At 46.7% G+C, this 26,939-nt stretch overlaps 1 protein-coding gene across 11 annotated transcripts in view; it reads right to left on the reverse strand.

Moving 5' to 3' along the window:
* CAMTA1 (calmodulin binding transcription activator 1) overlaps nt 1-26,939 on the reverse strand; it is a 225,748-nt gene that overhangs the window by 51,012 nt on the left and 147,797 nt on the right. The window contains exon 1 of one of the 11 annotated variants that reach the window (XM_019622436.2): nt 5,872-6,132. The exons of the other annotated variants lie outside the window; for them this stretch is intronic. The gene's annotated coding sequence lies outside the window, so the exon portion shown is untranslated. Of the gene's footprint in view, nt 1-5,871; nt 6,133-26,939 lie in introns of those variants that run through there. 11 annotated transcript variants of the gene reach the window in all.

Here is a 26,939-nt window from a genome sequence, read left to right on the forward strand (position 1 = left end):
TTTATAGCTATCTCTTGCTGCACAACATGCCAAAAAGCCACTGAAATAAAATTGCTTGGTTTTCAATTTTAAAGCTGCACTTAACCAAATGCTATCAGTCTTCAGCCCTATTGGCAAGGAAGGGCAGCAAATTACCTGTTTTTCCTGGAGCACCTGAAATCACAGCAGCCATCCGGCTGGTCCCTCGTTACCTACAAGTCAGCGCTGATAAATCGCTTTGAACATCCTGCCTGCATGCTGCCTTTCGGGGAGGCATCTGAGGTTCTTTGGATGGTTTGGCTGATTTACTAGCACACAGAATCAGCAAAGCACCCAAAATCCACAGAAAAGAAAGGTGGTTTTGATGGAAAACACCATTTTCTAGGTATCTTTCACCTGGAAAACTCTTTCACAGCAATCAGAGCATGGTGTGCCTTGGTCTTACAAAGCAGTGTTGCCTTCATCAGAGGCAGCACTCCACTCTCAGACCCAAAGTTATACTGTTTCCTCTATGGCAAATGAGCTCATGGTGAAGATGAGACAGAGCTGAACGCGTGATGGAGCACAGGGTGCTTCAGCAGCCTGGGGGGAAACTAGGGCTGCTTCCCTCAGCACACAGCCCAGGGGTAAATGGAGGAGGAGGGACTGCATTTGCCTCCTCCCCATAAACATGAAGTTGCAGCTGAGTACGTAACATTAAGCCTGACATGGAGAAGCTGTGATGCATTACTCACCCTGCTAAGTTTAATGTACAATTTAGAAAGATATCACCAAATGGAAAAGAGAACATCTTAAATAGCTCTGAAGGGTATTCAGCTCAGGCATCGCACAGAGTTAATGTTTAAGAGCAGCTCCTAGCCCAGTGGCAGAGAACCACCCCATGCCGAACAATCTGATTTAGATGCGTCTCAGCACTGAGGCACTTTAGAAAGAACTCATTTATTTTCATCGGCCAGATTTAGGCTTTGCACTGTAAGCTATTACCTTGCTGTCTGATAACCAAAAGCCATCAGGTCTGAAAGCCTTTATCCTCCAAGTGCTGCTCGGCAGAGCAGGCAGCTTGAACCTGCACCTCGGAGCTGCCAACGATCCCAATCTGCATTCACACAGCCCTACAGGAGGCATCACCACAAGAACTCCGAGAACACAAACCACCCCAGCCATAGCACAGAAGGCAGCAACACTTTGGCTTAAAAGGTAAGAGTACCGCTGGCTGCCAGCTTGCCAAAATATTTCAAAGAAATACTTATCTTGAGAAAAATGTGATCTTTACAGTGCTGGGGGGGTCATCTGCCCTGTCTGCTTTGGAGGGATGGTGTGAGGGAGGAGCACTGCAGCTGCTTTTTGGTTGTTTCAGGAGAACTGCACACGGGTGTCAGACCTGGCAAAAGGAGATCAGAATCCAACTCCTCTCTGGCACAGCAGAAGCTCTGAGGAGCACAGAGCCCAGCACAGCACTCAAGCACCAGCGCTGGGGCGGCCATTTCCCACCCAGCTCTGAGGCGGCGGGAACGGCACAATGGCTGCCCCAGGAGCAGCTGACCTCAGCCGCTCTGACTTCAGACAGCATCACTCAGAATTATCTCCTCAAGAAGAGAACCCTTGTATCAAAACCAGCCTACCTCCAATGCCCCAGACACCAGGCACATGCGTATGGAGTGCAAAAGCAGCATTAGCAGGGCTGACGTGTTAATTTTTGCTCAGTATCCATCCACAGGCCTCTCACAACGCCTTTCCGCAGCCAAGTGTGCGCTGCCTCCGTGCTCTGCAGGCACTCAGCTGTGGGCTGGAGGAGCTGTGCTGCCTCACACTGAGACTACCAAAAGAAATGGGGGTCCGTAACTGATGCAGCCCTACCCCACCTGTCACACCTGGCTACATGTAGTCTCCTCACCTGATAGGGGTTTTAAATTAGGAAGAATCCTCAGCTCCTTGGACATCCTGAGGACTCCTGCCATGCTCTGCTGAGAGGACAGCTTGGTTTGGATGCTGGAGCCTGCAGAATTCAAACTCCTCTGTAGCTAAAGTTGTCCATTGCTTCTGCCACAAATGTTTCTGGTGTCCCAAAGGTCACCCGGCTCAAAGGGGAGCAGTGCTTTGTAGCAGTACTCAGGCCATCCTCTTGGCAGAGGAAAACAGCCTTTTTGTTGCAGTATGTCCTCTGAAGCATGCTGGCCCTGGGAGAAGAGCAGGATGATGTCTGTGCTGGGTGGCTGCTCATTCTGCATGGGCAGAGCTGGGGCTGCAGCTCTGCTGGGCTCACACACTAACAAAACAGCCTGGTGCTCTTCATCATAGTTAGCTCTTAGCATTGCACACCCTGAAAGCATTTCAGCAGTACCAAACGTGCTGATTTTAGCAGAGAAAGGAAAAGGAACTGGGGAGATGGGATTCCTGTGGACAAAAATAGTTTAAAAGTTACAGCAAAAAAAAGACTGTTGGAACATGGAGTCCTCTTTAGCAGCATCCAGCCAAGCAGCAAGAACCAAAAGGAAATAACCTATAAATAATACACAGCAAATCTGCTCTGATCCACTAACCCACTGTAAGGCAGGTTTACAGTGAAGAATAAAAAGAATTTAAGCTTGATTGTGATTTAGAAAGAGTACAGCATCAAGGTATGTTCCTTGCCCTCGTTTCGCAGCTGGAATTAACGGATAACAGACTCAGTGTGATGGAAAACTAGTCCAACTCTCTGCTTATGGTGTTTTTTGTTTGTTTGGTTTTTTTCTGAGAAGGGAAGCAGCACACAACAACTGCCAGCTGCACACACTGCACAGGAAGGTGTGTGTTCCACTGGGTGGCTCTGAGAAGCACCTCTGGGGCAGATGGGATCCTGGATGCTGTGACCAAAGCACAAAGGGATTAGAGCATCTCCACCAGCACTGAGACATCCTCATGGGAAAGGAAAGCAAACAGAAGTATGTCACCATTTATCAACTCATAAGAGCTGCCATGGGATACGCAGCACACATAATACTCATGTACTAACAGGACATAACATCAAATAGAATATGGGTTATTAATTCCCATTATGGAATAACTGATGTTTCTTTAAAGTAATGTGACAGGCAAGAAGCAAGCTCACCTTTCCCACAAGATACAAAGCCATACTCAGACACTACTGAAGCTTTGTTTGGACTATAAGGAGGCTCTTCAGGATTGCCAACTGAATGTGGCAGGAAGGAGGTCCTCCTAAGATTGTAACGTTTTTGCTAAAATGTCCTTTGTGACAACATACTGTTGGTAAAGCTAAAAGAACAGCTCTGTTTTTACTTAAATAAACCCAAGTGATAATTATCTATATGTTTTGATTGAATACAGAAAACTGATGACCGGTAACTCCTTGCAAGTGTTGCTGGATGCCCCAGTCCCATACTGCAATATCACGTCCTCCCAGACTCTGGAACATTCAAACGAGGTACCAGACATCAATTGGTCACTGGATAAAATGTTCTTCAGATCACATCACACCTGCTTCGCAGAAGAACTACGCATTGCTCTCTTAGATGAGCCAAGAAACGTGGCACCTTTGCTCTCTTATATCATTTTTACATCGAGGTACAGCGAACAGGAGACAGTTAACTGAGCCTTAAATAACCTCGTGCTTTACTTCCTTTATTTTAGCAGCTAGCTGCCTTTGATACAAGAGAAGAGGAGCCATTTGCTGGGTTTTGCTTAAGTGCATGTTAATAATGCATTTTGCGTGTGAGGGATGGCTATTTGAAGCACAGCCTAGAAGCTTGATTGCACAGTTAGTCCAAAAGGAAACCTCAGGATGAGCAGCACTTACACGAATTTTAAAGAAAAAATAATCTGTGTACACAGTTTTGCCTTAATGAACAAATATTTCTTTTTGTTTGTTGACATGATCGAAGTTCTAGACAATCAAATCAATTGCCTCTATTACCTAATTTATTATGCCAGAAACCTCAAACCTGATGCATCTTCTTTGCTCCTTCTATTCAGATTTCCTATTTGCATTTCCTTTAAGCCTAAAGGAGAAATTTTGAAGAGCAAACCTACCTGAAAGGCACAGAAAAGTGCAATCCAAGATCAGCTTACCTATGGGACTGCAGCTCGTACATGGTACAGGACCTCAGAAACACAGAAGTTTTATTTTGCATTATGAGCTGGGGGAGCAGTGAGCAGCACTGAGAGGGACTGGCAAAACAGAAAAAATGCAGAAAAGTTCAGCTATTACGTTTCTAAGGGAAAAGGCAAAAAGAAGTCCTGAAGCTATTTTGCTGTAGGTATTTCTGGAGCTAAGATCCGAGTCCAGATGACAACAAAATATAAGATGGCATTTGAAGCAGCTGTGAGAGAGCCCCAGCCTCATTTCCTATGAGAAGAGGATCCCACAGCTGCCACAATCCACAGCTTCAGTTCAAACAAAATCTGTTTGCCTATAGATTTGCTACAATCTGATTCCCATCTGCTTATGGAAAACATCAGCCACCAATGGAGAAGTGTCCAGATTCTGGGCAGAAACTGACCCAACAAGTTCACATCACAAGCAGTGGGCTAACAGATCACCTCATTAAGATCATTTGGATATAGGAAGGCGGTGTAGGGGAAGAGGAGCATCCTGGAATTAGGAGATCTCTTGCATTCTGGTATCAGGTATTTCTTAAGCTAAAAAAAAAGCCCAAAATCTCATGTTCAAACCTTACCTACGCTCCATATGAGAACACGTCCAAGCTTGTAACAAAACATTCACTCAAATTAAGCATTATATTGCATTACTATAATTTTTTCTTTTCAACACAGGGAACAGATCAGCTAATTTCAGATGCATATATTTCCAGTTTAAGAAAGTTTAAATAGACAATATTGTCTGGGTTAGGGAATGCCTATGAATGTTAACAACAGTGACCATGCATCTCAGCTCACCAGAGTTTAAACACTGATCCCACCCAGGGATATCTGGAGGTTCCTACTTGCAGCAAATCACAGCTCAAGTCACAGGGCTTCACTCCTCCAGCAAGCTGCAGGATAACCCGCAGACTCACTAAAGAAGCAAAAGAGTTGTGCCATGACCACACTTACTCACATCTAAAAGTAATCCTGTTTCACTAATCTGGGTTTAGCACAGCACTGGGAAGCAACAGCTTCACTCACCAGGGCTGTTGTGACCAAGCATTTATTCAGTTTTGCAAGAGTTAGACCGCTGTGTTTTACCTCTATGAGACAGAAATTTGTACATGGGTGGCAACTGTACACAAGATCCGGCTCTTCTTAAGCAGATTTCTGCTGTCCTTTAATACTTGCATTCCCCTGCTCACCTGCTGTTTGCTAGCTTTAGGGGATACCACTTCATTTTCTCACTCGCATTTGAAAAGCATTTAAAATTTCCCTGTATTGCTGCTGAATTCACCTTTCTGCCTGCAACTAACAGTGAATCTCCCATTAACTGGCTTTGGTACAGCTACAAGCAGCATACATCACAGACCTATAGATGGCACATGAAGCTCAAATGACATCCCGGATCAGACCTGCAATACCATCACTTAGCAGCCCAAGGTAGGCAGACTCCATGTTTTCCTCCTGAAACGGCCCACAGCCACGCACAAACACAGCTAGCAAGCATGACATTAAGCCTCTGGATTTTCCTTCAAAACGAAGAAGAAAGCTATACGTGGTTTTTGGTAAGAAGAGTTAATTTCCAGTCTGAGCATGTGGGAGTATGCCCCAAGGGAAGGGAGTAATGAAGCCCCAGCGTTAGTTGCAAAACAAATAGATAAATCAAAGTTTCAATTTGTTCCATGGGAGCAAATGGGCCACAGTTGCTTAGCAATTCAGGGAACATTATTGCAGGCTCCTCACACACAGCTACAAACACTACCCAACTTGCTGTCTTTTTTACCACTTTAGAATTAAAATAAAACTCACCTTCTGGTGACAGCAGCAACTCCACGGCCAAAGGAAGATGCTATTTTCACGTTAAATTTGCTGAAATCCTTTTCTGCCACATCACCAACTCACAGCTGAACAAACTGGCAAATACCTTCTTAGAGTATTTTCAAATGCAGTTAGCATGAGAACTAACATTACTGTTAAAGAAACACCTCATTTCTTTAAGAAAAAGCCCTTCATCTCAGCCTCATACAGAGACACAAAGCCCACACTCCAGAGCCAAGGACATTCCACCTGCCAAGCCTTCCCCTCAGAGCTGGGTGCTAATCAAGGTCAGGGCTTTTAAAAGCAGTCCACAGCTGGGCTCTGTATTGGAGCAATTAGAGCTCTAAACCCATTCAGGTGTGGAGGTCCCTGCAAAGCTGGAGGTATCTGCTCTCTCCAAGCAGGAAACATTGCGCTATTTCATAGAATCGTAGCACCATTGGAGTTGGAAGGGACCCTTAAAGGTCATCTTGTCCAACCCCAATGCAACCAACTGCAATGAACCAGTGAGCTCCGTGGCTGAGGAGGGCACTGTGGTCACTGGACTGTTCTGTGCACGTCTCTGCTGCCTCTCCCAGCTCAGCGTTCCCTTCTTGCAGTGGCCTTGCAGAGCCTCACAAAGCAACACCAAACATAATCAAAACCAAAAATGTTCTAACTCATCCTAAAGCCAAATGTTCATCCAAACTGAGACAGCCAGATTTTTGTTACACACTCCTGTGTTTTTCTGATTAGAGGAGTCTGTGCTAAACATTTCTGAAAGCTCTTTTGGCCCCAGGTAATTGATTGCTAATGTCCTTTCTGGTAAATCGGTTTTGGGGGTGGGGGCTCTGTGCAGACAATCTTTGCATTTTGCTGGCAGGTGTATAAGGAAGAAAGGCTCCGTTATTGGAGGGCACTGTAATCTCTCAATCAAATCCAAAATCACAGAAAAGCATTCCCCCTTAATTCAGTTTAAACACTGAACAGTTCCCCAGGTAATTAATAATGTTTGCAAATATGCCTCCTTTGAAGGAATATTATCATAGTTTCAGTGACAAGCTCAGACTCTTTATTCCTCTTTATAATTCTTAACATCTACTCAGGCAGCATTAATTGGATTCAAAGCAATTACACAGGAGTTGTGTTGGCCACTTCACATCACGTTGCAGAGCGTTCTGTTCCGTGCTGCCCCACATCCCAGCGCCGCTTCCCAGCCTCTGCCCCACGGCAGCACCGGACCCACATCAACTCTGCTCAGTGCTTCTTTGGACACTCCAGGAACAGAGAAACCCAGATCTGGCAAAGAGATCTAAAAAAGTGCATGGCTGCCTCCATATGCTGCTGACCCATTTCTCAGGGCTCAAACAAGGACATTGCCCAGTTATTTTGCTGATGTACGGACCTGTGCACAGAGCCAAGCAAAATAAAGCCAACACGAGGGCCTGATGGAAGCGTGCCTGGGAAATGTCTGGAGCAGGGACTGCTGAGAAGGATGGAACATTGGAAGAACACCAGTGTGATGCTCCATTCACTTATTTAATAATCATGAAGAACATCCAATATATAATCCAATAGAATCCGGGGATCCTGGCTGCTGCTGGGAACAGGCAGCCAAGCTTTGCCTTATAAACTGTGCTCTATCTTTGGCTGGTTGAACATGCAGGTTTTTTTCAGCGAAAAATTAGCTTTAAATTGAATTCTACACTTTGTAATCAAGACGCGCTGCTTCGTTCAGGTGTATCTGCTCTTTTCTCATTAAAGACTCTTGAACAAAAGCAATGATTTTAATAGCAAATCTTATATCTAGCATCTACCTACTCACAGAGCTGCTAGGCAAGGAGTGCTGCCCGAGCTGGCAAGGCCACCTGAGTCCTGAATGCTTCCCGGGAGAGCAATGAACAACCCTACAGGGGCCTCTGGTGGCTGGGATGGGGACACGGGGTGGGAGGAGGTGGGAATGGAAGTGGGAATGGAAGCCAATGGGAGAGCAGCAGTGATGGGCAAAGCCCGCATCTGCCACACGGTGACCGACACCCCGGGGCCGAGGGCTGCTCAGTGCGCCGGCACTCTTGGAAATCACACCATCATTTCAGGGGCTGCCAACGCTGACACTGAACATACAACAAATGTCAGCTGAGCAATAAATGGCAGAAATTTTAAGTAAAAATGAACGCAACGAAGAATTCTTTAACTGCGTGTATCTTTCTGCGCAATACATTTCGTACAGCTTTGGCACAGGTCGCAACTGCTGTGCTTTGCTGTTCAGCTCAGCAGAAATGAGGTGACTGCAATGAAGGAGCTGAGGCCGGGAATAGAGATACAAAAAGCTGGGAAAACATGAAAGACAATGTAGTGCTAAAAGGAAGGGATTGCGAGTGATTCGGTTCCAATTTTACACCACAGCTTTTATGAAGTTATGAAGTTAAGTGCCACTCTGACTGCTTGCAGAAACCACAAGGCACCATCTCTGATGTCAGCTCTCCGACTGCCCCCAAGAAGGCGCAGATCTCCTTTGGCTGCAGTTTCCAGTGCCAGTTGTGCACCCGGTTCAGAGCCAGGATCTGCAGAAGCCGCTCCGATAGAGTTAATGGGCTGCTCTGCCAGAGCCTACTTAAAATTCCAGGCAGCGCTAATTTAGTTTTAATGGGCACAAATTCAATTCCAATGGCTAAAGTATGCAAATAACAAATAAAAGGGAACCCCTGCTCCAGCAGATGCCGGAGGGAAAATGAACAGCTCTGAGCTCCCCCCCTTGGCCTGAGCCGCTCCCCACGTTAGGGATCCCGCAGAGCTGGGCTCGGTGCTGCAGGGGATGGGGCTCAGCCCCGCACCGCCAGCCGAGTTATTTATTTGCTGATGAATGCGGGACTGACACCAAAGGGCCCTCAGTAATATCGAGCCTCATTAAATTTTAATCAGGGCATCTCAACGCTCACTCTTCTAGACTTGGTGAGCGGGGAGATCCTGCGGGGGAAGCTCGGGCAGGGCAGGGGAAGGGCCTTACAAAAATCCTTCCCAAAGGCAGCAGCTTTGCCCGCCGGGGTCACCGCGTCCCCCTGCAGTGCCTGGTGGGAAACAAAACCACATTTTCTCCCCCGGCTTCCTGTGGGAGGGGGCAGCGATGGTGCTGGGCAAGGGGCGATGCCTCCAAGCTACGCAGAAAAAGTGCTGAATTAAATATCTTCGTACCTTGGTGCATTCAATCCAGGGCAAAATACCATAGGATATGCTGAGTAACAGCTGCCTAATGCGGATCTCTCTTTTAAAAACTTGCCAAGGCAGCACAAACGAAGAGCATGAGCACCAAGACTTTGCTTCCTCCACAGCTCTGGGAAGCTGCTAACGAAGCCAGTAATGAAGTTGGGAGCGCAGCAGTGCTCAGGACAGCAGGCAGACAGCAGAGGCACTCCAGCCGCTCCAGCAAAGGCTGCTCTGCTGGCACCAATGGGCTCCATGCTCCCTTCTGACAGCAGCGGCCCTGCTAATCCCTTCCAAAGCATTGGGTCATGTAATCCTTTCTTTCTTTGAACTCATTTACTCCTTGGCAAAGGCTCCTTGTGCCACCAGAGGAGCATTACAAAAACAGTGATGGACGAAGGACTCCACAAGGACGCTCAGGGCTGCCAGGCTGGGAAGGAAACTGCAGGCGATGTGCTGCAGGGCAGGAGGGATGTGAGGGCCTGTGGGACAGGATGGGCTGCACTGTGCACCCACAGCTTCACTTTGGGAAATGATGAGCTCCTGTAGGGACGCATCGTTCAGTACTTCTGTGACCGCTGCTGCCATGAACAGCATTCACAGACATTTTCAGCATCCTGACAAAAATGAAAATTTACATGGAATCACTGACCTGAAGTATGGGAAGCGGGGGACCACTTACCCTGACCTGGTTTCTGCTCCTCTCCTTGACACTGATGGATTTCCCAGTGCAGACGTTTCTCACTCCATTAAAAGTGAAATCCGAGCGGCGCTGGGCATTATGCTCATGTAACCCCTCCACGACCTCAGCAAAGTCCTTCAGTGCAGTTCAGATTGAAATGCTGACATATTTTCTTTGCCTCTCACCTCTAAAGAAACCCATTCACTGCACCACGATGTTCCAAGTGTCCCAGGAGCAGTTAAAGCTGTGCATGCCCACGTAAAGCACAAACGCACCATGTCAGCATCATGCCAACAACAAGGGCGTAGCTCTGTGCACAGTTATCAGAGGGCAGAATGGAAGCATCTCCTTGCTAACGAGAAATAACAATCTGCAAGGTGCAAAGAGGCTCAGGCATCAGGAAATGGAATGCTATTCACATTCAACATAGAAAGTATGAACAGAAGAAATGTGCAACCTCCGTGCAAGGCTGGGATGGAGAATGGAGCAGGCGGTCCTTAAAAAGAGCTGCAATGCATTAAAAAAAAAAGTCTGGGCCTTCTTACACCTCCATGTGCACAGTGTCGTTCCTCCAGCTGTGGGATGAGCATTATCGTTTTCAAGGATTGCCTCTCCCTTACTTCACATCAGCGACTTCAACTCACAGTACTGTTTCTATTTATAGGCTCACATTCTGTTTGAGAAATAAAGGAGTTAACTTCCAAAGCAATACCCCGGATAGAGGAAGATGGAGTTTCCAGAAGAATTCATCTTGAACACAATGGATGCAGTTTGCCTGAAATTTAATTTTACAACTGCTGCAAGATTGCCTTCCAAAGGACATCCCCTTAAAAGGCCTCTTCAAGTCACAGCAGCAGCTCTGGACTTTTCACTCCCGTACATCTGAGTTCAGAAAGTCGGCAGCAGCCCAGGCTGGACTGATTTACCAGACTGACTTTGGCTACTACCTTTACTCTGTAAACAGCACTGCGTTTTTGGTGGCTTTCCTTGAGAGAACACCGATCCCACCACAGGACAGCAAGTGGCAAGTCCTGATTTGAACAACCTGCGTTAGAGGAGAAAAGAGAATACACAGCTTTCTCCAAAAGGCTTTTGCCTCCTGGGGGAGAGAGCAGTGTGGAAAAGGCAGTCCCTGTGCTGTGCTCAGCGCCAGCAAGGACAGAGTTAACACTGTGTGTGCAGGTGAGTGAGAAGCGAGTGCCCCTAAATACATTCTAATGAGGCTCGGTGCAGGAAGGAAAGGCAACCCAGCATCAAGATTCGGTGAGGGCTGAACTCATCTCTTTGGCTCAGTAGGGAGTTACTGCAATTCATTACTCCTCAGTGCCTGTATTTCCTCAGAAGGAAAAACACAAAGCCCTGGGCATGGGACTGGTGGATGGGGAGTCCCCTGGGACACAGCAGGCTCCTTCCACTGCTGCCTCAAGTTCCTGCGCCAGCCCAGCTGAGAGAACCCGGGATGATCTGCTCTGTAACTTTTCTGATGCAGAGGGGAGCAGCAGTCACCTTGAGGAGGCTGTGGCAGAGACAGACAGCAAGCAGTGCAGAAGCAGGCAGTGTGAGGCTGTCCCTGGCTCGGGTTTCCCATATGTGCAGGTAAGCAGAGCCTGCAGCGAGCCACCAGCGTCTGTGAAAGGCACTCGGAGGTGCCACGCTGTCACTCCAGCAACAAAGAATAAACAAAAGAAAAATCATCGGTTCCTAATTGCATCCTGACGTCCCTACCTTCAAGCTTTTAAATCACAAGTGGCATTTCCGGATCAATCCTGTTCTTTATTGGAGAGTTTAAGAAGAAACATTCGGTCTCCAGGAGTGCTTGGATTTATTCTGATCCGTAATTTGACAAGAATCCATTAAAATATCCTGGAGGTTGCTTTACCCCCCAAGGAGATATTTTAGTCCACGGGCTTTTTTCACAGCTGCCTTTTGGCAAAAATGTAAATGGAAACTCATTTTAAAAGTGCAACTGCTTGTAATTAGCAAGCTCCAAAATGCTAATAGCAGCAGCCCCTTTTTCCTCAGCTCCTGATTAGAAACCACACCTGAGCGTCTCGAGGGGAACCGGCCGTGTTTCCCTGTGCTTCGGGCATAGCGGGCCTCCCTGCACATCCCCAAAACCAAACGGGAGGCAGAGCGGTGCTGCTGGGTCACCTCCAGCTCTCCCACAGAACAGCTCCATTCCGAGCACCCGCACAGAGCCTGCAGCCTCACCCAGGCACGTTTTCCCTTGGCTTTCTTCCATCTGTCTGAGTGACACCGAAGCTCCGATCCGAAGCAGCCGTCCTGCACTGCATCTCAGCTGCACTTTTTATCCCCCAAAATTCCCAACACAGGCAGGAGCCCAAACGCACACTGTTGCACTTCAGCATCCCTACAGAGAATCTCTTCAGCACGAATAACCCAAAGCTGGGAGAGCTCCACGACAGCACGCCAAACAAAAGGCCGACCTGCAGCATCGTTTGCACCAAAGCTTCCAAACCCAGGCTCGCACTGAGCGAAGGTCTGACTGCCACGAGTGTGCGCTGACAAGGTGCAACAGACTGCAGTTACTTTATCTATTTTCTATTCTATTTTCAGTTTAGGGAATTTTGCTTTATCAACTAAATTGGGTTTGAGGGCCATTACAGCAACTTTCCTCCAACCTTAGCTCCGAAATTCCTGCCCAGCAGCACTCACCAAGAAGATGACAGAGTGGGCCTCCACTTTTTGGAGGGCAGCAAGTTCTTCGAACACATCAGCACAGCAAATGAAGAGGTTCTTTTCTTTTTTAGGAAGGAAGAAGGCTGGAAATAGGAATGCACGAGTCCTGAGTGAGTAAGCAAGTCTCGCCACCATTGGGATGCTAGAAAAGAAGTGGCATGCATGGCAGGATCTGCAGGATTTTAATGTATTCCTTCTTCACCTGCTTTGCACAGGATCTGGAAATGACATTCACCACAAGTTTGCCCAAAAGCATGGTTCTGGCACTTTTCAGTGCAGGTCATTTTCTGGAAACTGCTGACCTTCTCAGCTTTTCTGCGTAAAACAACTTTCCATCACTAATCAACTAATTCATTAAGCTTCTAAGAAGCAGGTCAAAGCCTCTCTAATTTGGTCAATTAATCAAGTTGCTATAGCTCCATTCAGTGTTTGGGCCCTGACAATGCTTTCTGCGACCTCTCTGACCACATCTCCAACCCTCTGCAGCCCTCGACCCGCTGCATTATTCATTACCAACTGGCTGGCTGGTCACCACCTGCACCGAGGAGAGCACCAGCAATCACATCTATGAATTCAAGTTGCTGCCAGTGAGGCTTAAAGCTGAGAAACAGGAAAACTCCAGCTGCCACTTCTCAAATAAGGTGTTCAAGGCAAACTTCAGAAGCTTTTCTCCCTTGTCCCCGGGGAACATAAGGCCAGCTCAGTGCCACTTAACTTGTCTTCCTGAAGACATTTCTGCAGGTCATGGCAGCAGCCCCCTGAACTCTCACAATGCATTTATTTCCACAGGGACACCTTCCTGCTGACAGGTCCTCACACACAGGAACACAAGGACAGCACCGAGCAAGGGAAAAGTCAGGGAATGGAGCTGCACGTGGGCTCCTGTTAACCCAGCACCACCCTCTCTCACCGCACACTGCCGTCTTTCTACAATTAACGACGTTCCACGCAGCACGTCCTGTATGTAGGAGGAGCACCACTGTGGCCCATTAAGGGGTGGTATTTTGGGATGTCATCTCTGTGAAACGTGAGTTGCAGCGCTGAAATGCAGTCGCTAAGAAGTGGAGAGTCATTAAGGGCACGTACAAGTGTTCCTCCAGCACTTCAGACAGGGTGCCAGACTGCTCTGATGGGCATGGAGGCTTCTAAACCATGTTACAGAATGTCATCTGCTGGAGTCTCACTTGCACGCTTATGGAGAACCAACAAAGAACTCTGGAAGCTGTGAAGGGCTGTTTTATGGCCACTTGCAGATTTCCATAGTATAGCACTTATCTCCAGTCAGTGAAAATAAAATCTGCAGTCCCACCAGGCTGCCTGCTCCCACTGCACACGTACATCTCTCACACCCAGAGCTGCTATGCCTGTACCACCGCAGGCTCTGAAGATCTGCATCCAGCCACTACACGGACAGACCAGGTTCTTCTGCAGCTACAGCTCTGAGAGATGGGGACATTAAGTAAGGCGTTCAAAGGAGTAGCACAGATCTGTGAGCAGAGTGAGAACCGTGACATGAGGCTGGAGCCCCAGCCCACAGCACCGCCGTGACAGCGCTGATGGATGCGCGCTGCGCTCTGCGTTCTGCAGGATGCTTGCAGATACTGCATGCATACATATGCGGTCTGGAGAGCTGAGCCAAGATCAGAAATGCCTGGAGAGAAAACAGGATTCTATTAACTTGGGCTGAATCCATTTTACAATATCACAAACATTCATTTTCAGTGTAGGTATTGTTGATTCTTATATCCCGTGGATGCAGTTTTAAAGCATATGCAGCAGATTTGCCCTACCCTGTAGCATAAAACATCCAATCTGTTTTCTGGATAAAGTCCTGAAGCTGGAAATGCCTTCCTTAGAGGTATAAAAGGAGAGTGACCTCCTGCTCTCAGGTGATTCTCTTGTCAGGGAAAGGAAATGCTCAGTTCTTCAACAGGTTAAAGGTGCTTTTCCCTGCGTACTGCTGCAGCCTTTGAGCTGGCATTCTGGCACTTAATTCAATGCTGATCTTACTTGTAAGTCAGATGCATAACAGAAGGCTTTTAAACTAAGTTTGTTAGCACCCATTGGAATCCATGGCTGAAAAAGGCAATAAAATTCAGAAAAGGTAACAGCACAGCCCTATTCCAAAGGATCTGATCAGCAATATTCACTAGGAAAAATAATTGAGAGTCAACACCCTAAGTCAACATGGAGATCCAAGTGCAGATAGAGTCACAAACTATTAGTTGAGCATGAGCTTCTTTACAATAACTGCCAGTAGAGCCCCAGTAATTAATTACTTCTTGTGGTGCCCTTCGTTTTGTGTCTAGGCAAGGAACATATAAAGAGAATGCAAGATAATTACAGGATGAAACAGGCATCAATCTTTGTGTGCTGGAACCTGGCACCCTTCAGTGGGAACAGCCTGTGTCGAGTCAGCTTCATTAGGTACTGTCTAGAGCCCAAACCCTCATTTGTTTGCATCAATAATACATTCAAGAGATTTATCTAACTTGCAAATGAGAATTCATTTATTGGTCCCACAAGAAGAAAGAACTGTGACCAAAGAAGTGTTCTGTGTTACAGGTTAGATGCTAAGCTGGGACTACTTGCTGAAATTTGAACAATTGTACTCTATTATAAGTGTAAATATTAGCAAGATTTCTCTGCTTGCAAATACGTGAGTAGTTAAGAGATTTGATTCTAAGGAATAACCTTAAAAATAAAGTTGAATAACAGAGTAAACAGGGTCTGATTTGTAGGGGGTTGCCAGACTGCCTGTGGGCAGTGCTGTCCCAGGGCTGCTGCTGGCCCTGCCTGGCAGGGCATTCCCATCTCACAGCCCTACAAGTGCCCGCTAATGCCAAGAGCTGCCCTCTCTCCTTGCGCCGATTCGGAGCCCTCTGATTCCCCCCGAGACTCCCGGGGCATCAAACATTAAAAGACAAACATTATTTTGAGCACACAACACCACTAAAGTTCAAGATATTTTGCAGATGGATTTTAAGATCTTTTTAATCTACTGTAAAGCCCAAATCCTGCCGTAAACATTCTGCAGTGTGCTCCAGTTAACTGCTCATGCAGATATAAAGCAGCCTTTTCAGCTCCCTGCTTGCACACGACCTTGCAGTCCCCGTGCCCCATGTCACACAGACCTCGGGGGGCCGGCTGGGAATCAGATAAAAGGATTTCATTTATTTTTGTTGGCATTGTTTTTATGAAGCTTTCTTTTTATCGACAGCTCAACTTCAAAACGCTTTCAGATGCAGAGCAAAGCGATGGAGATCAGCAGATACTCAGAGCACTGCACCAACCGTTCCTGCAAAGAAACCACCTCTAACCTCAGTGCTGCCCTGCTCAGAGCCCAGCGTATGTGAATGGTCACCAGGAAGGGATGGCACAGCCTGGGAGAGACGTGCCGGAAGCCCCAGGGCTCCACTTTCCCCCTCACTTTTTTTCCTGTGTTTAACAAACACTGTGTCTGAGTAGAGCTGTGGGCAGCGCGCTCTGCTTAGAGCAATCCACGGTGCTTCCACGGACAGCTTACACCCCTCTGCCACCATTTACTGCTGCCCTCCTCTTATCAATTTTATAGCAGTATCAGTTGAGCGGGACTGCTTTAATGCTCGCAAACACAGAAGGCCGTACTTTGTTCTAAGAAAATACCTGAGCCTCCCTAAAAAGGGCATTGATGGCCAGAAGTCTCCAAATGAAAATGACAGACAGCGAGATGCACTGCTCCCTATTTGTTCCTATCTGGTGCTTATCCATTCAAACTGGAAACACAACTCTAAGTTGTAATTCTGCTGACTTCAGCTTACAGGTGCCACTACTTCAGCTTTTGTCTGTGACAACTGCCCAAATGCAAGTGCAATTAACAGGCTGCGACCAAATCTCTGCTCAATCCCCTCTCTGAGAAGAAACTCTTCACTAAAGCCACGACACTTTTCCACCTTTAACAGTGAAAGGACTGTGATGGGTACGTTCCACCAACTCGAACCTCGCAGACCGGGACTGCAATGGGCTGGCAGCCATTTTCAGAGACCCTGTGAGCTGCTACTGGACCATCCAAATTGAACTTCTGCAGTATTGCACAAGATTGGCTTGGCAAGTGGCAGGGCAATGGATCAGAGCAGCAACAGTTGCCTTGGAGCCAGTAACTTCGAAGGGATGCTGGAGCAGGGCATGGGCATGGATCGCTCCATGATCCAAATGTCACTCCACGTTCCTCGACATAATCCCTATCCGGACTGGCACAGGAGTGGTGCATTGGCTGCTTTTCTTTTCTTCCCTAAAAGTACTGCAGCTGGACACAGGCAGAATATTGAAAAATATTTCTACACGCTTCACTAAAATGACACCCAGCACTTCTCCATTTTGCATCACAATTTCCAGCCATCACGGCACAATGAGCTCCCAAGCACATGGGGGTTAGATTAAAAAATGATCACATTGGCTTTCTACGCTTTCCCCATTTTCTGTCTAATGCTATTCCAGTGTACGACAGGAGGGAAAAGCTTTGCAGCTGATGAATGCAGACAGGCTGATATTAAGAACTGTGGAAGTTTTGTCAGCAAGAAACCATCAGGCTATCAATGCAATATGGAAGAGAGAACACCTGGAGCTCTCCCGAGCTTTCTGAGAACACAACCGTGGCACGTAAATCCCCCCGTCAATATCACACTGCCAAAGAGAAATATTCATCATTACCACTATTCAACTTGGTAAGATCAAGCACTGTTGAGAGCACAAATCTTGTCTGCCTTGTAAATTTGATATCCGTTTTAGATAAGACCGCTTGAACATTTTCTCATTTTCTCTATTTATGTAAGCTGCTTTCTTCACAATGAAATTATACATATTTTGAGGCATCCTAAAGTGAGGACAAACTGCTTGGGGAAAAGACGCGATGCTGGCTGTGCCGTACGTACACATCTGTGCCCAAACAGGGAGAACGCTGCCTGCACCCCGCACTCGGGGGAAGTCCTGCAGGAACAGCCAGCTTTGTTCTGCTGCCTGCTCTCCCCATCCTTCCTTTCAAAGGGTTTTGAGGATTTCCATGATCTGAGGTCCACAACCGCTCTGGCCAACCCGTCCCGCTGTGGGATCGCTGCCCAATCAGTTCCTTTCTTATGTTCTAGAGGAATGCTCTCTTTTTCAGCTTGTGCCCACTGCCTCCTTCCACCAAGAGTCCATCTCCACCTTCCTGAACTCTTCCCATAGTCAGGGGGTAGCAGATTGTGATGCAAGGAGGAAACAGGAGCAGGTCTCTTTACTCATCCCCATTTCACAGTCACATGAGCCTCGGTACCATTACGGCTCCATAAAAACACGGAGCATGGGAAGTGTGTACATGGTAATAGGTTCCAAAGGGACCAGACGGTGTGATGACAGCGAAAGAATTACTTTTTCTTCTGGCTGCCTTCTGCCTTCCAAGGAGATGACGAAGTGCTTGTACATCAAGGGGCAGCTCTGGGTGTCACTGCAGTTAGAAAATCCGACGCCGTTCCTGGCATTCTTGCTTACAGAAATCACCCTATGTGAAAGGAAGAGATTTGCCACTAGCAAACTCGCCTTTTGAGTCCTGATCTAAAAGCCACATGACATATTACCTTCTGCCTCGTTTAGCACTCCTACAAATTCCTCCAGGCCCACCACTGTACTCCGCATTATTTTTACACTTCTCTTCTGTAGCACAAGTTTAATTAGAAGTGCGACTTGGGCTGATGTATTCCCCAGCGAGAAGGGGCTGATGCATGTATGTGAAGACCTGATTATGCAGGAAGGGAAAGAACTGCTCGGAGAACTTCTGACTGCACAGAAAAATTAATTCTTCCTTTCTGCAGAAGTTTATAATGAGATAGCTCCATTATCAAATCGTTAATGATTTCGCAGTCACCGAAACAGTGTCACTGAGCGAAATCTCACTTACACAATTTCTTTTCTAATGAAAGACTACAGATTTTGACCATATTCTTGTTGCAACTTGAGGAAACGTTTCACAGTTCAGATTTCACCTACGTGGTTCATTTCTGCTGACCTCAGCATCCGAGGTAATCCGCACACATTTGTGATTGCAGTTATTCACAGTGGTGAGACTCAGTGCCAAAACCAGAACCGGTGTTGCTGACCTCGACAGGGAAGGCCCAGCACAGCTGCTTACTGCTGGGGAAGCAACAGAAAGCGTTGCTCTTGGCTCTGGCAGCCTGCAATGGAGCTGTGCAGCTGCAGCCTGGCTCAGGGAGCAGCAGTGCTGCTGTTACCACATTCCCCACGTCCCCAGTGCCCCCAGAACAGCAGCACAGGGAAGGACCCACTTGGCTTTCAGCTGCAGACATGAACTTTATAGTTAAATTACTTGTTTGGCTTGCCCTTAAATGCAACCAAAGAATCGCATTATCCCAGGTAAAATAACTCTTCCTTTCCTATTTATACACTGAACTGATAAAGCTTAAAACCATTTTGCTGAAAACCATAAACTCAGCTTCTCTTCCAGTCAGCTTGTGCAAGCCTGAAGCAACACTGATAATATTATTACTGAGGCTATTTGCATAGGAAGACATTTTCCTTTTGATAAGAAAAAAAAAAGAAGCCTTTCTACAATTCTTGGCTTGCTGTGGTGGAGAGAAAGATGGCAGCTCCATCACTATGCAAATGATCCGAAGACCTGAAACACTGCACCGCGGCAGTTTGCAAGAAGTCCAGTGACTGTATTTGCAAACTGCAGTCTGGTTCTGTCCCAGCAACGCCATCCCTTCATTCAGCAGCCCAGGCAAAGAGGGCTGCACGCCTCAGGTGCCACGTCCTGCAGGATAGAGGCTGTCCATGCAAGCTGCAAGGTGGTGGGCTCTGGGGTACTTCTGCTGCTTTGGTTTTAGATTCCATCACACCTTTGGGAAGTGCTCAAGCAAACCATTTTGCTGAGCCTCCCTATAATAATCACATCTCCCTCCTGCTACTTAGATGATTAATGGTGGAATTTGATTGCAAACCTGGTGCCATGCCCTGTTTTCCCAAACCTCTCTGTCAAGAAACCTTATTCTGCTATTTTGAGAGGAGACCTCACCTTGCTGCCCATGCCATTAATTGAATAACTATCAGTTCCAATTTATTCCACTTGGCTACAAATTAGATTTCAGCTGGCTATTTCCAAGCCCTGCTTCAACACAACCTTATAAAGCTGTGTCCCCTGGCTGATGCCACTTGTCAACCTGCATCTGTTCTTGGTGTATTAAAAGACAGCAAAGCCAGAAACCCGCCAGTCTCTTAATGAACAGAATCCAATACATTTGGATTTGTTCTTTTTAAGTTTACTGTTGCTTTAATGAAGACAACTCTGCCTGGTATGCAGAGCCTCAGCTTACTTGCACCCTGCATCTTGCTATTGAAAGCAGAAGTTAAAAACTGATCTCCAGAAACTGAGCAGCTACGTTCTCTTAGAATAAAATGCCTTGCAGAAACAATTACATGTTTCACATTATACAACAGCTGATTCTTTTCCTTCTTTGCTTCCTTTTTTCTTTCCTTTCCACTCACTGAACTATGTCTGTAGTGCCACCAATTAAATATCCACACAAGGAAATTCCCGTGGCTTGAGGAATCCTCATAGGAAGGGACGTCTGCAACCAGTGCTCTTTGGCAGCAGCGCTTGCCACGTTTACAAAGAAAGCCACATGCTCAGAAAAGCATATACTCTCACTTCAGGGGGCTTATATTCTCAAATTCTTCTATTCTTAAATTTTTACGTAATTCTGCAGCAATTTTATTTTTCTGTTAAGGGCATCTTCAGGAACGTTCCTGTTTTAGCCTCTGTCCCTTCACCACTCAGTTTTTATCATCACAGTAACATGTAACTCAGTTTGCTGTCTTCACCGTCCAATGCTGGAATGATTCATCAGGACTTTCAGAACGGTTCTCATACGGCATCTGTGAGAGACAGGGAGGACACGTGGTGCTGAGTAAGAAACAGAGAGAAGATTTTCCTGCCAGCAGTCCTTGCTTAACAGCAGCTCTTGGGGTGTGAACGTTGTGCACTGCTGCTGGCTTTGCACTGATAGGAATACCGTGACAATTCCTTTAAAAAATTCACCTGTGCTTAGATGTTGTAACACAGCACTGCTCTGCGTCTTCTGCTTCAGCACAACGCCTTGCCAGCCAGCCACAGAGAGGAAACTCCTGCAATAGGTGGAAGTGGGCTAATTATCCATCGCTGACCTCCATGCATTCTTTCCTAAGGTTGCTCTGCTGACTGAATGAAAGACGTGTCCAGGTTCCTGATCTGATATCTCCTATGTTATTCTAATGGAAAATGGATGGAAATACAGTATGTACAACCAGCAGCGTGCCTGCCTGGAAGCGTCTCAGCACTGATCAGCGGTGCAGTGTGGCACAAAGAAATACTTCTTAAGAAATGCTGCATTCCCAGGCTTATTTGTTTTTATATTTGCTAGAGAAATCTGAACTCTTATTGGTGTAGAAGGTCTAAATGCCAAAATATATGGTCCTTCGAGGAATGAATACATTTACAAGGGAGAAGAAGCTGTGAAACTCAATACTGCGTTCTCCATATAAATTAATCACAATACAGAATTTACAAGGCATGTTTCCCAGCAAGGACTGAAAAGAAGATGCAATTAAGGAAACCACAGTCAAGTGAAAGTCTCATCTCATCAGAAGATGCAGACGGTGTTTGTTTAGAATGCAGTGCCTAGGGATAAGCTGTGTTATAATACCAAATATTTTCATCCATTGTTTGCAGGAAACTGAAGAATACTCCTCCTTCCATGCCCTAGAAGTAAAGATTGATGGGATGACTCTGAGATTTCACCAAAGCCTGTTCTTTCCACCCCCTTCAGAATGAACACAAATAAAATCCCAGCAGTTTCACTGCAGTTTTGTCTTCTTTTCGTAAGCTTTCACAAATATGTAACAAGCAGACACTGTACTTCAGAACGTGGCATGAAACCTACAGCAGAAAGCAGCCGAGACACGAAATAGGCTGGAAAAGACCTTCGAGATCATCGAATCCACAATGTCCTAAACAGAATTTTGTAAACTTATGATTATACAGAAGTTCAAGACAAAGTGGAACACAACAGGTTCCCAACCCAACACAACCCAACTCAACAGAAGCATCTCCCGTGCAGAGTACAAACCAGTGAGCTGCAATCACAGGCTTATTCCTACTAGAGTGTAAAATTAGTAACATTAAAACATTGCGATAATCTCATGCTAATCACGCATCTAGTAAATAATTAGCTGTGAACACATTTCTCACATTGGGTTGTAAATTTCAGCAAGGCTTTAAGCCTTAAACACTGCTTCACGTGTCCATGGCCACCACTGGACATGCAGCACTGCTGTTACACAATAAACTCATTACAGAAAAGGGTAGAGGGCCAAACTCTGCATGTGCACACACACACTCATCTTCCCTTCCTTGGCTCAGATGTTACTGCCCTTAGCATCCTCTGTTCCCTTCAATTCCATCTCCAAGAATGTCCAAAAAGAAGGGAAAGAAGGCAGGAGCAAATCTCTCCTGGATGGTAGAAGTGAACTCAGAAGGAATTCAGTACAAAGTTTCAACACGCTTTCAAAGTTAATGGACAAAACATGTTTAAGGATGAGGGGATGTATAAAAAGGGCACAAAAGGCCAAAACTACCACCAGACCAGACTCATAACAGAGACAGAAAGCAACAGACGTTTCTCTCCTAATTTACTCCTTCAGGATCTTCTCCAGATAACATGCAACGCTGCTTGCTAACAAAGCACTTCAATCTTATTGCTGTGCGGCCCATAAATAAGCATTCCTAAGGTCAGAGACAGGAGCACGAAGAGGCAGAATGGCTCTTCTTGGGCAGGCTTTGTCTGATTTCATAAGCACCACTTTTTGTCAAAGAAAATGAGATCCGTTTCCAAGTTCTGACGTGACAATTAGCTCCTCTTTGCTGGGCCTCTTACTTGCACAGCACTGCTTTCATCTTGCCTCACACCCCAGTTCCCTGAGTCCATCAAAACTAACCTCCCTCTCACCAACAGCTTTGAATACCCAAGGTGCATTTATTTTCAAACTACAGAACCACACACAAAACACACCTAAAACAACAACGTATTTCAGCTCTTCTTCCCACTCATGCTATTTTATACTAATCCAAACAAACCTATCCCAAACTCCTCAGTGCTTCTAAGAGCTGAGCTCCAAATACCAAATCCCTAAATGCAGTTCTCACCTTCAGAGAGTTTGTCACACTGCTGGTTTTCCCGCAGCTCCATCTGCCAGACCTCTGACTCCATCAGCATGGCCTCTGTGCCAGCTGGGAGCGGTTCCCAGAGACAACTGTGGCTCACAGGCCTCTGAACAACCTGTGGAACCAAATGAAAGAAACCCGCCTTGCTGTAGCGACCCTGCTTGGCCACGAGCACATCTGAGAGCTGTTGTTGGTCCACTGAGACAGAACGTTTGGGAACTGATGCTTTAGAGATGGTTTTCCAGTTCTCCATCCCGTGAAACACAGACGCACCGGCACAGCTGCCCACGGAGAAAGTGGAATCCCCAGACCTGGAGGAGCGCAATGCGGAGATGGGGCACGTGGGGATGTGGTCAGTGGGGACGGGGGGTTGGGCTGGGGATCTTGGAGGTCTTTCCCAACCTTAATGATTCTACACAAAGGTGCACAACGTGAGGCCAACGCACCGCCTCAGACTGAAAGCTGCCTGAAGTACGAACCAAGCGCACGCTATCAGAAAGTGTTTACACACAGATTTCCACTTTGATGACACAGTGTAGAGAGAGACACTTTCAAAGTAAGATGCTTTCCTGTTGTGCTGTGTCTTAGTTATAATATTCTTGCAAAGAACTTTTTCCTGCTGCGGGAACAAGCTCCGTAATGAAAGGAATTTATTAGAAAGAAACGTAAAATATGCTATTAGTTAACGAGGCAGTGCAGGTGTGCTCAGGAAAGAGTTTGAGCTCTGTGGACACTGAAGGGAGCTAGATGAAGGGTTGGTTAGCTGCAGCAGAACAGCCCTGTATTGCTGCACAGCCAGAAGCGTGCTGTCATTGCACACCATGCGCGGAACAGCGCGGTGCACTCGGATTTGAATTCAGAGAAGTACTGAGGAGCACCTGGGAAAGAGGTGGCACAAATCAGCTCCTGCGGTAACTCAACGTGACTTCTAAAACCAAAGCGGTTCTCAGTGCACTTCTGCTCCCTGAAAGGAAACCTGATGGTCAGAATTAACACAGGATGACAGCATTAGGGTTAAAACGTGTTACAGGCAGCAAAATCAAAGTTTAGAGAGAGACTTGCTTGATGCCGAAAATCAAACCCACACGGAAGGAGAGCTCCTGGGAGGAGCCCTGTCCTTCTGGTGCACCGCTGTGCTGCTGGGAGCCAGCACCCCTCGCATGCTGAAACGCCATAGAAGACATACTGAGCTGCAGCCCAACTTGCAGAATCTGTGTTCCTCCTTCACCATTTGACTGCAGGTACAGCACTGTTGCTGGGTTGATGAGAATGTTTGAATTATGGGCATGAAGACATATTCACAGTCCTGTGACGGCTGCATATAGCACAGTGACACAAACAGACACTTTTTGGTTTTCTTTTAACACAAGTGTTTGCAGCACTGCACAAAGGTATTCTCAATTCACCTCTTGGCTTATTTGCTGACATGCAGCAAATTCTCTGAGTGAATGCTGTGCAAGGCGCCGAAAGGAAGTTGGTGGCATCTCAGGGACACAAGAAATCCTATAGGTGATATATATTAAAAGACCCTTAGGCATGCAGGTAATGCTGGCGGTACATCCTGTGCTGTGTGTTTTCAGTCTGTTCTGCAGAGAGTGGAAACCTTTATGGACAGTGGTTATGGTGTAGGCCAGGCACCCCCTGCAAGCAAGAGTGGCACTTAGAACTCGTACTGCTTCTGCTGTGCTGGTGGCTCTGATCCGACTGAAGCCATGAGGGGATCTGTTAGATTCTACCCTTACGAAGGTCGCACCCCTCAGCACACAGAATGGGAAGAATTAAAGTAGTGGAGGTGGCCAAGAATGAGGCGTTCTCTGCCTTTCAAGTGATTCACTTTGAAATCAAGAGACAGCGCAGCCAAAGATTGATTCTTAATATCACTGCATGTGATATTAAGATCCGTGTAAAACGAATGCATGCAAACCAACCCTCTGTGTAGCTGAGATCCAGCTCCTACATTCTGAGTCCCAGCATACAGCAAATTTTTATGGCTAAGTCATAAACCTCTGAAAAATGAGGTTTATAATAGAAACTCTGACACCCTCTAAAATATAGCAGCACTATTGGGTGCTGCTGTAATATGGTCCTAATTTATAAAGCACTGAGGGATCCTGTTCCATTTTGAAACTTACAGACAGTAATCTGCAAAAAGAGTAAACTACAAGGAAAAATGGTCACGGTGCCCATGAGCTATGGCCCCTCGTCCATCTAACAATCCAAAAATCAAATAGGATGCCACAATATTTAGGCCGTGCACTGAATCCCGGACTGTCACAAAATAAAACATGGCGCATCACCGGACGTGGATGTATTTCATAAAGCCGTGCGCCACTTCATCTGCCTTGGGGCAGTATTTCTAGAGTGAGAATTTGATATAAGAGCACTAGAAGAAGAGAAAAAAAGCACAGTGAAACACAACCCCAAACCTCCGGTTTTGCTTTGACATAATAGATGTTTTTGCAAGAGGGCTTCAATGTACTCCCGTTTAAATTGAAAAAAAGTGGCTAAGAAAGCAGATTGTTTACTCACAGGAGACAAAAGTTTATCACTAAACATTACGAAAAAGCTTTCAGTGTTCTGAGCCTCCAGCTCTGTGTAAAAACGTATTGAAAAAACAATAATTCACAGAGGCAGCGCTCCGTCTCACCGCTCAGAATCCGCTTTTCTGCAGCCTGCTGGGCCAGAAACTTGTTAGGAACCTTTGCCGTGACCCCTGAAATGCTGAACACAGACTGCAGCCCTCAGAGTTACGTTTGGAGGCTGCTCACCCGGTGCTTTTCGGTCACCGCTCCCCCCGGACACCTTTCTCTGCACTCCCACCTCTCCCAGCACTGCAGCAGTTCTGCTCCAAATCCGGTTACAGAAGGACGGCTGTCCTGCTCCTTCCTTTGGGGCCTGAAGACCGAATTCCCACTGCGCTGCCACAGCCATCACTTGTGGGTTAATGACGTAGTGCCTGCTTCCAAGCGTGGAAACAAATGGGAATCTTTTGGCAGAGCTGGAAATATCATTTCTTCCCATCACCTCCAAGTTGGCTCGTCCCAAATGCTGGGGCTGTTCCACTTCCTCACGCTGAAGACATGTTATTCCACAGAAAGAAATAACACTTCAGCAGCTCAGAGCTGTCAAGTTCAGACAAACTTCCATCGCGGCCATCCCAGATCCCTTTCATACTTCCCCTAAGTAGTCTCCTTTCGCAAGCTCGGCATCAAAGGAAAATAAATCCCAATTTATTGCACTCTCCTTACAAAAACTGCATCACGGTATACTCGCATTAAATCAAGCTCCCCATGTTCCTGTCAGCTCCATCACCGCCCACCAGCATGGCAACGTACCGCAGGCCTACCAGCTCCACACCAGCAAGCCGTAAGCCCTCTGCTCTCTTCATTAACAACAAGCAGTGATGCGCTTGCTTAAAAAGCCAACAAGCAAAGCTTCCAGCAGCACCGCACAGCTGTGCTTCCCCCAAACCTCCCTGGCAGGGGCTGAAGAACCGCGGTGCAAAGATCGGGGCGAGAGGCGCTGATGACTTCGCTCTTCATAACCTGTTAGCAGGCTAACGAGGGCATCTGCAGAAGGAATAGGCACTAAAACTGAAACCAGATACAAAATAAATATTCCAGAGTTGGATTCCTTAAAAAAAGATTCTGCTGAGCTATAGTTCCACATCAAATTTTTATTGAATACATTTTCTACTGAGAATTTGTGCACTAAAACCAGTCAAAATCATACGAGAGGGGCATAAATTTCACGTACAGTTTTCTCTGCAAATATCCTTCTCGAGAAAGAGCAAAAGCACTTTTTAATCAAATCCATTCCATCGCCTCTCCTCCCTTTCCCTGCAACACGAGATGGAAACGGAGCCTCGTGCAGCTCTGGTCACCGAAGCACCAGAGGCAGCACTGAGACAAAGGCACTGCTGAAGGTCACAGCAGGGGATGGGTTGGTTTATTCATCACCATGCCGAAGGATGGTGCTTCAGCCCATCTCACACACAGTGCAGCCGCACGCTGGGAGGAAGGGCATCACTGCTCCCATCCCAACCTCACCACAATCCACGCAGCTCCAGGAAGGCGCTGCGAAGTCACTGCTGCTTCTTTCCTCAAGCTCAGAGCTGCCCTCCCAACACCAACAGCCCACACACTGGACTGCAGATTTCACGCTTTGTCACGGGTTGCAGATTTCCTGATTGGCCATTCCACAAACCCAGCTCAAGTCCTGGGGACGGCTGTGCGTCTTTCAGCACAACGATGGATCCCTCTTGGCGTG

Source organism: Meleagris gallopavo, chromosome 23 (assembly GCF_000146605.3).
Source record: "Meleagris gallopavo isolate NT-WF06-2002-E0010 breed Aviagen turkey brand Nicholas breeding stock chromosome 23, Turkey_5.1, whole genome shotgun sequence".
NCBI classification, from domain to species: Eukaryota; Metazoa; Chordata; class Aves; order Galliformes; family Phasianidae; genus Meleagris; species Meleagris gallopavo.